The 8685-nt window shown below is 39.2% G+C and overlaps 1 protein-coding gene across 1 annotated transcript in view; it reads right to left on the reverse strand.

The window, feature by feature from the left end:
* LOC116686650 (substance-P receptor) overlaps nt 1-8685 on the reverse strand; it is a 70441-nt gene that overhangs the window by 56349 nt on the left and 5407 nt on the right. The gene's annotated exons all lie outside the window — the stretch shown is intronic.

The raw sequence follows: 8685 nt of genomic DNA on the forward strand, positions 1-8685 counted from the left end.
TTCACCTGGAGCTCACAACCAAAAGTAAGATTGTTTCTCTATACTAGTACTAAACATTGCTTGCTATCTGGAGCTCCAGGTGAACTCTTGGAAGATGTTACCATACGCTGGTTGTGTGGTGATGCCAGGCTTCGATCAGCGGGATGTGGTCCAGAAGACTACCGTTTTCTCCAGATTCACATGTAAGTCATTTTCTCCTGACCTCTTCAGTCCACAACAAAACAGTGAATAGCATATAAAATAATGACAAGTGAGAAAAATTAAACATGACATTAACCCTTACCCAACATGACTAAACCTGAGACAGCTCCCCAGGTGTTTAAATAAAGAAATAGTTTTATGTACTTTTAGTGGTATCAGGATGGACTACTACATTTTTAGTATTATGACATCCCTAGAAAGCACCATCTTGTCATCTTTTTTATGTTTTGCTTCCCTGTCCATTCTGGATTTGCCAACGGCAATGTGCATGTAGTTTTTAGACTAACCAGAATGGCCGAAGGCTGGGAAATACTATTAGCCAATCCAATTTTTTTTATATCGCCGAAAGCCTTGCTGCAAAACTTGTCTGTGAAACACCAGACATCTCAGCACAAAGCCCCTGCAGAAACATCCACAGCATGCCTGTCCATAATATAATATACCTGTCCCAGGAAACCATCAATCACAACAATGTTGTATCGGTATTGTCAGTTTTTCTGCTTATTTTTTGTAATCTCTTGATGGTGACATAGGCTGCACCACATGTATGTCTCCTATGGACTCAGCATTCACTTTCCTCTCTCCTTTCCTCAACAAGTGGCAACAAATCTGTCCTCCCATAAAAAGGCTGAGTGCTTAAACTTTCTACCTGACAAAATGAAACTCAAATACTCACTCTGCACAGTCCATAACATGCTTTCTGACAAGCAATTGAAAATAATATGTATTGATGGTGTAACGGATCCGTTAGGTTGCCTTATTAGAGTAGGAGTGGACTGGTGTTCTACACAGCTACAGATCAAGGGATTTCTACATCAGTAAGGAAGCCTGAAGTATGTGTTTATGTGTTTTGTAGTGTTGTTTCTAGACCTCTGTCTACCCCAGCTTCCAAGAAACCTCATTATGCCCTGTAGTCTGGATCAGTGGAAGTAAATTTCAGGATAAAGCTGCCTGAATTTCCCTCACCTTTTGCTTCTGTGTTTTGCCATTCTCAAATCCTTGCTGTGGCCGGGTTGCGTCAGTTGGTAGCAGATCACTATATACATAGAGGTTTATGTCTTGATGCAAAGGTCTATGGTTTCACCCTAGGACAATTTCTTGCACTCTTCGCCTTCTCACCTGCAGTTCGTCCATTAAGGGAAAACCCAAAAAAAATCCGGTGCTGCGATGCATGTAACACAATAGATTTTGGAGCTCCCTTTCACTGCTCAATAATTCTAAAATAAAAGTGCTTTGCTTTTCCTACAGACCCTAAAGGGTTGCAAACAATTGTTCTGGTGATACTTTTTGATATTCTAAAGTCCTTTTGAAGTGTAAACATGCCTACTAATCCTCGTGCTAAGGGAGCTAGCGGGACCAGCTACACCCACCACTTTGGACAATGCTGTCCTCACCGCTATATCCACTTCAAATGAGGTCACTTTCCGCTCTTCCCCCCAAAACCCAATTAGACAAGATGGTCTTATATACTTTAAAATGCAATTAATAGGCGGTAAGATACCACTCGAACCCGTTAAAAATTGATTGAGTGGATATGAAATGTCGTCTCTGAAGAAAGATTGGGATCGGATCTGAAGATACACTCCTCTTCAGTATACATGAGACATTGAGTTATGCAGTTTTGAAATGGTCCAGAATTTATCCAGAGCTGAATCCAAAATGTGACAGATGCAAACAGGACACTGCGACCATTCCACATGTTCTAGCCTACCTAAATTTTGGAATCCATCTTTGACGCTTTACCACGGCGTTGCACTGTTTGCTTGCACCTTAGACTCTGAGTGCCATTTTTGGGGTCATTCCAGCTGGTGTGCACTTGAAGGCCACCCATGCTTTTAAATGTAACTATCCACTGCTCAGATGGAAAAATTACTTGGTTATACTATACACTAACTGTGATAAGTGTCACGATTTCCATTGTTTTAATGATAGGAATGCATTTAAGGGTAACTATAGTTTTTTTTCAACCAGAGTAGAGGACAGTAGTAGACCATCTATTTTTTATAAAGGATTTCAAGGAGTCGACCTTCTGTTAAAGAGTTAGATCCTTTTTTTAAACATAAAACATTGGCAAAATTAAGTTTGCCAAACCCACCAGACTCCATGTAAATCAACAGTGATTTTAGCATCGTAAAATACACTTCATTAACAAGTCAACAGAACAAAATAAAACTATGCAAGCCCATTCATCTTTCCACTTATCCAACCATCACACCTAGTTTGGTTTAATAAACATGTTTTAGCGATTTACATGGAAGCTGGCTCAACACGAGTACTGGTTTTTACATGGAGTCCGGTGGGTTTAGCGCGTAGCGACTTAAGAGCTGTTTTCGTCGTAAACAGAAAGGTCTCAGAGATTGACGGGTCTTTTCCATAATGTCACACATTAGAATTATTATCTGAGCCTGTCATTGGAAAAATTAGCATTTTTGTGAAGGTAAATGCAGCTGGACAATTGCCTATTAACTTACATTGTAGCTTGTTCCATCACTGGGTGGTTGATGTGTCAAACATAGGACTTTCACACAAGCAAGGTTTGTGTCCTGTATATGTATTCAACCGTCCAGTTATTGCCGCGTGTCTGAGAACCCACTTTCTTCTTTAACCGGCCGTATTCCCGCGTGTCATGAGTAACCCACCCACGACCTTTCCTTAACCCAACCGTCCCGTTCCCGCAAGTCACGGATCGTAAACTCACAAGCTTTTCCTTAACCTAACAGCAAAAGTCCCGACCAAGTGCGTTGTTAGTTAAAGCGTGTTAAATGACACTAAAGGAGACTTGGTACACCTTACAATAACCATCATTAATAGAAGATAAATTGATAGTTAATCATCTTTAGTTAATTGTCAATTAACTGTTACGAACCGTCATTTACTGTTAACATTTAAATTATAATTAATAATTAGTGTGCTGTAAATTAACAGTTTATGGTACATACTGTAAATTATCTCCTCATATATATATTATGTTTTGGGCTATGATTAAAAAATGTTTGTAAGCCTTAAGGAACAATTTTTAACCCTTCTATAGACAGATGGACCAGATGTTCCCACACTTTGTTAAGGGTTACTAGTTGTGTTTGTAAATAAATGGCGTCTGGATGGTTATTACAAAGTTGCACAGAGGCCTATAATACCTTGTTAATAGTTTAAATACCCTGTAAACCATCTACAAACACTATTTAGATAGATAGTTAATACTTTTTTCGGTGGTTAATAGGTGTTTGTGAACTGTCTATAAAGTGTCAATGTTATGTGTTTAAAAGTTGCAACATATGAATACTTTTATTTAATACACATACACACACGCATAGTATGTGGGTTGATATATGTGTATATATGTTGTATATCAGTATATATACAGTACTGACTAAGAATGCAGAGAATGAACAGAAGAGTAAACAAATCAAATGAATATTTAGTGTGACCCCTTAGCCTTTAACAGAGCCTCGATTCTTCTCAGTACACTTGCACACAGTTTTTAGGACACTCGGCTGGTAAGTTCCAGACACCTTGGAAAACTAACCACGATCTTCTGTGGGTGTAGCTTCCTCTCAAATCCTTCTGTTTCTGTATCCATCCAAACCCACTGGATGATGTTGAGATTAGGGCGCTTTGGGGGCCATGCCATCACTTCCAGACTTCTAGTTCTTCTTCACACTGAAGATAGTTCTTAATGATCTGGCTGTATGTTTGGGGTTGTTTTCCTGCTGCAGAATAAATTTGAGGCTACTCTATGCCTCCCTGATGGTATGCATGATGGATAAGTATCTGCCTGATTTCTCAGCATTAAGGACACCCCTAACTCCTGACCAATCTCCAACTCAATTTGCAGAAATGCAGCCCCAAACTTGCAAGGAACCTCCACCATGCTTCACTGTTCACTCATTATTGTACCGTTTACCTACAAAGGAATGCTGGTTTAAAGGCAAGGGTGGTAAACCCTTAATATTGATGTGATGTGGTTTGCTCAATCATTCTTAGTTTACAGCATTTTCTCACAAGACTTTGCACAGTACTGTGTGTGTATATATATACTTTTTTATATAATTTATGAAGGGCAACAATGTATCATTGCATTACCAAGCCACTTAGTAACCATACTTTACTGGATGGCTAATCCAGATAATGTTTATAGATGGTTTACCAAGTATTTATTACTATTTAACAGGTATTATAGTCATCTGTTGCAACTTCATAATAACCATCCAGACAATTAACTAGATGATTATTACTCTATATTTACATCTATTAAAATGTTATTATAAGTGTTACCGGGAGACTTTTAGTTTAATAACTATGACAAAGGCACCTGACCAAGCATCCGTATTTTACGAGATGGGAGTGAGAATGTGTTGCATGCTAGTGATGGCCAAATGAAGCTTTGTGGAACAGTTCTTTATTTTCTGAGGCCACTAGGGGCGCTCTTGATATTAAGAGAAAGGCCTAAGGCATTGCAATTCAGTGTATTTGCAAACCTTGACACAACACACTGATGGGCTCAACACAAACACCACTATGATATACTATATATACCTAAGTTATGTTTTTACATTCTTAGTGTTACGCTGTAGCCGGTTGTAAAATATTCTATATGTACTGTTACCTAAACACTGTTGTGCACAATTCAGCAACAAGTGTCCTTGGCATTGGAATTGGTGTTGCTTTCCAAAGGACTACAGAGATTTTAATTTGGAATGTTGTGCCTAATGTAGAAACAGATGTCGTGTTTTGCAAAAAGTGTGTACAACATTGGACACTGAGTGTAATGAAGGAGTTGTGCTTGTAATTTTGCAGACTTGGTTTAGGGATTTGGTATATGATTTCAGGTTTCAATTTTGGAGTGTAAACAATTGGGAAAAACTCTATTGCTAAGATATTTGTCTTTATTTCTAAGGTGTGCACCAACTGAGCGACCTAAATTCCATCCACGAAACCACTTTGCCAGAATGGCTATGAATAGATTCATAAACAAATTAATAAAGCAAACATAAAAGTGAAGAGCAATCTGAAATTAGAAAACTAAAGTGAATACAAAGGTAAATTGTTATATATTAAAAAAAAATCCTTTCAATTCATTTATAGACCTGCAGATATGGTATGGATGAACTGATTGGATCAATGTTGAAAAAGGGTTTTTTCAAAAAGAAAAAACGGATACATAATCGGATTTGATCACATAATCCAATCTCGGTTTTGATCTGGATCAACCTTTAGTTTGGGTTGTTTTCAGAACTTTTTTGTAGGATTTGGATCACTTTGATCCAAAAAATCTGGACTAAACTGATCCCATCAGAAGGGTGGACTCAGCGTGGATTTCATGCCCCAAGGGCCAGTTGTTCAAAACATTTTATCTGGATCAAATTGATCCGGATTTGGAAATCCCTTTCTTCCTATCCAGGATCAGTGAATCCGTCTTACTTTTATGCCTTTTTCAAAGCAACATTGGATTGGATCACCCTGATCCAATACACAGTTTTCAAGTTACCAAATCCGATTACCACTCTGCTCTAAATAAAACACATATCACAATGTGGCCACGAGCTACTTACAGAACAGGTAGAAGAGCCAATTGGGTTACTCTAAGTGTTTATTTTGAGACAAAACGCAAAAATACCACCCACTTCCATTAATAATTTCTTTTATAACCCCTCATCTGAGCCACTACAAATAAAAAACTAATATACATTAACAAATACATTGTGGAAAGTTTTGAAACATCTTAAAAAAAAAAAGTTAAAGTACTTCACTTTTAAAAATTTTTTTTTTTTAAGTAGTAGTAGAATGTTCAGGTTTCTTCTTCATCTAGGAGGAAAGACCAAATTTTTTATTTTATTTTACTTTACTAAACTTAACTAAGTCAACAAGTCAAGTGCAAAATATAAAAAGTATATACACTAATGCAAATGTATTTTTGACCAATTTAAAGTTTACTAAGTTTTTGTGCTGGAATCCCCCTTGAAATCCACCTGGAATCCTACCCCCTGTTTGATCAGATAACCTGTTTTTTTGGATCAAGTTTCCAAATCCTACTGACAAGTTTTGAACAACACAAATGAAGGTTTTATCCAGATTAAAACTAGGATTGGATTCCGTGATCTAATCTGATTTCAGTTTCCTTCTTTACCTTTTGAACAACCCATTTCAGATTTATAATGATCCAATCCATAACAAAATCCGATTAGTTTACCTTTGAACACTGGCCCCAAACGTAATGAAATGAATTAAAAATGTATCAAATAATACTATATTTGGATCATGCAGTATCTTCAAGATATCCTATTTATTCATAAGTTTTAATTTTATTTGTTCACCGTCAGGCTACAGGATTAGGTAGCTTTAACGAATCAGCCTTTCAGTATAGGCCTACAGCAGTAGAAAGAGTTTGGCCTCATAAATAATCCCCAAACAGCTGTCAAAATTGACCAAAACAATAAATTTTGTTCTGTCAATAATTGATACATATTACAGGCCTATACATTCAACACAATCGAAAATATTTTTGTTTTTAGAATATTTATTAGTGATGCATGCAATGATTACAGAATAACCAAAAAAATGCAAAGAATGGCAATCACTGATTTTTGAAATCCAAAACAAATCCAAATCAGAAATAGTGTCTAACTATTGCGTCCCTTGTTGCACGTCCTGTTTGCTCGTTCTTGCAGAATGCAGGAGGTTGGTTAGGGTCTCCAAGGGGCTCAGGTGCATCATTGTCAGCACAGAGAGGGACATTGCGCTTAGTAGCGATGTTGTGCAGGACAATACAGGCAAGGGTTATGTTGCATGCTTTCTGTGGTTCCGCTCTCAGGTAGTTAAGGCATGCAAAGCGCCTCTTCAGAACTCCATTTAAACGCTCAATTGCACATCTTGCTCTGCAATGAGCAGTGTTGAAGCGTGCCTGCGCCGGTGTATTTGCTGTTAGAAAAGGAGTCATCAGCCATGGTAGGAGTGGGTAGGCACTGTCTCCTAATATTATGCCATCTGGTCGGTTGGTTTGGAGGTCTCCATATAGAGCGCTCTCCCTCAGGATGCGTGCATCAGACCCAGGCCACTTGACAACGCAGTTGGTGATGATGAGGTCAGCATCACACAATTGGACATTGATGCTGTGCCTCCCTTTTCTTTTATAAACTCCCATTCTTTCTCACGAGGTGCTTGTATATGCACAGTCGATTGCTCCAACAGTATTGGGCATATTCCCCAAAAAAAAAGCTGAGCTTGGCCTGGGCATCTGGTTGTCCTTTGGAAAAGAAACAATTCATTGACCAGGCTGGCCAGTGCGATTGACACATCTCTCACCACATCCACCACGCTGATTTCACCATCCCAATCACCAACAACTTAATAGAAGTCCCACAGCATAAAATCGGAGAGCAATGAGATCTGGTCTTCCACAACAGACCGTGCTCCTTTGGGTTCTGTGTTGAAGTTTTGGCCGGAAAGTTCACAAGGTACTCTATATCACCCTTCCCAAAGCAAAACCGGACATACACTCCTCAGTGGTGTATTGCTCCAGTGGCTTTGTACTTCAACATACACCCTTTGACGGTATCCTCTCCTGGCAAAGTGGGGGGACGGTGGACAACACCTGGCATTTCACTGGCTCCTGTAATCCTCTGAGAAAGGCTGATTTATATGGCTGTGTAATTGGTCTTTTTCAAACACACCAGATCAACTGATTATGTTTTGGCTTGTGTTCAATTGAGGCAATTGGACCCAAGCCTATAATTGATGAACATGTTCACTATAGTAAAGCAACGGAACCATGGACTCAAGAAGCTGTAACTTCACTGCTGCTAAACCAATGCACTACTAGAGTTTTCGGTGCCATATGGAACAATAGTGGGAAGTTTTAATTCTGCTAAGGAACCAACAAAAGAAAAATGATGTTTGGATTTTAATCACAGAAAATGTGAATGCCATAGGGTCGGCCAGAGGAGGACCACAGACCAAATCAAATTGCGGTGGAAGAATCTTAAGGCCAGGGCAACAAAGGACCATGCTGAACCAAAAACCCACAAACAGGCAACAACCATTTAAGAGGGAGATTACACAGATGTGGTCCTCGCAATCTTGGAGGTAGAAGTCGCAAGCTCTCCGGTATTCAAGGTGTTGTAGGGATGGCGAGCCTTGGATTGAGGAGGAGTATGGAGGAGAATCTGCCAGTTCCTCCTGAGGCTGATCCAGAGAGCGTATTTATATTGAATTTCAGCTCTGTTCCTGAGAAAGAAGCTGGATCCTCATTGGTTGAGCCAGTGTTAGTTGCCACAGAAGGCTGTGAAGCGCCCTTCATCAAACAAAGATGATATTACAAGGCACTTCTGCAAAAAGAGACTGAAAGGGCAGAAGCACAGCTTCGTCTGGCAGAGGAACAACTGACTCTGCCAAACTGCAGCAAACCAGGCCGACTGAGATTCGCCTCCTAAAGGCTACGCTCAGACAAGCTGGTCTCTCTACATCAGATGAGGAAGTCTGAAATTA

Source organism: Etheostoma spectabile, unplaced genomic scaffold (assembly GCF_008692095.1).
Source record: "Etheostoma spectabile isolate EspeVRDwgs_2016 unplaced genomic scaffold, UIUC_Espe_1.0 scaffold433, whole genome shotgun sequence".
Lineage (NCBI taxonomy): Eukaryota > Metazoa > Chordata > Actinopteri > Perciformes > Percidae > Etheostoma > Etheostoma spectabile.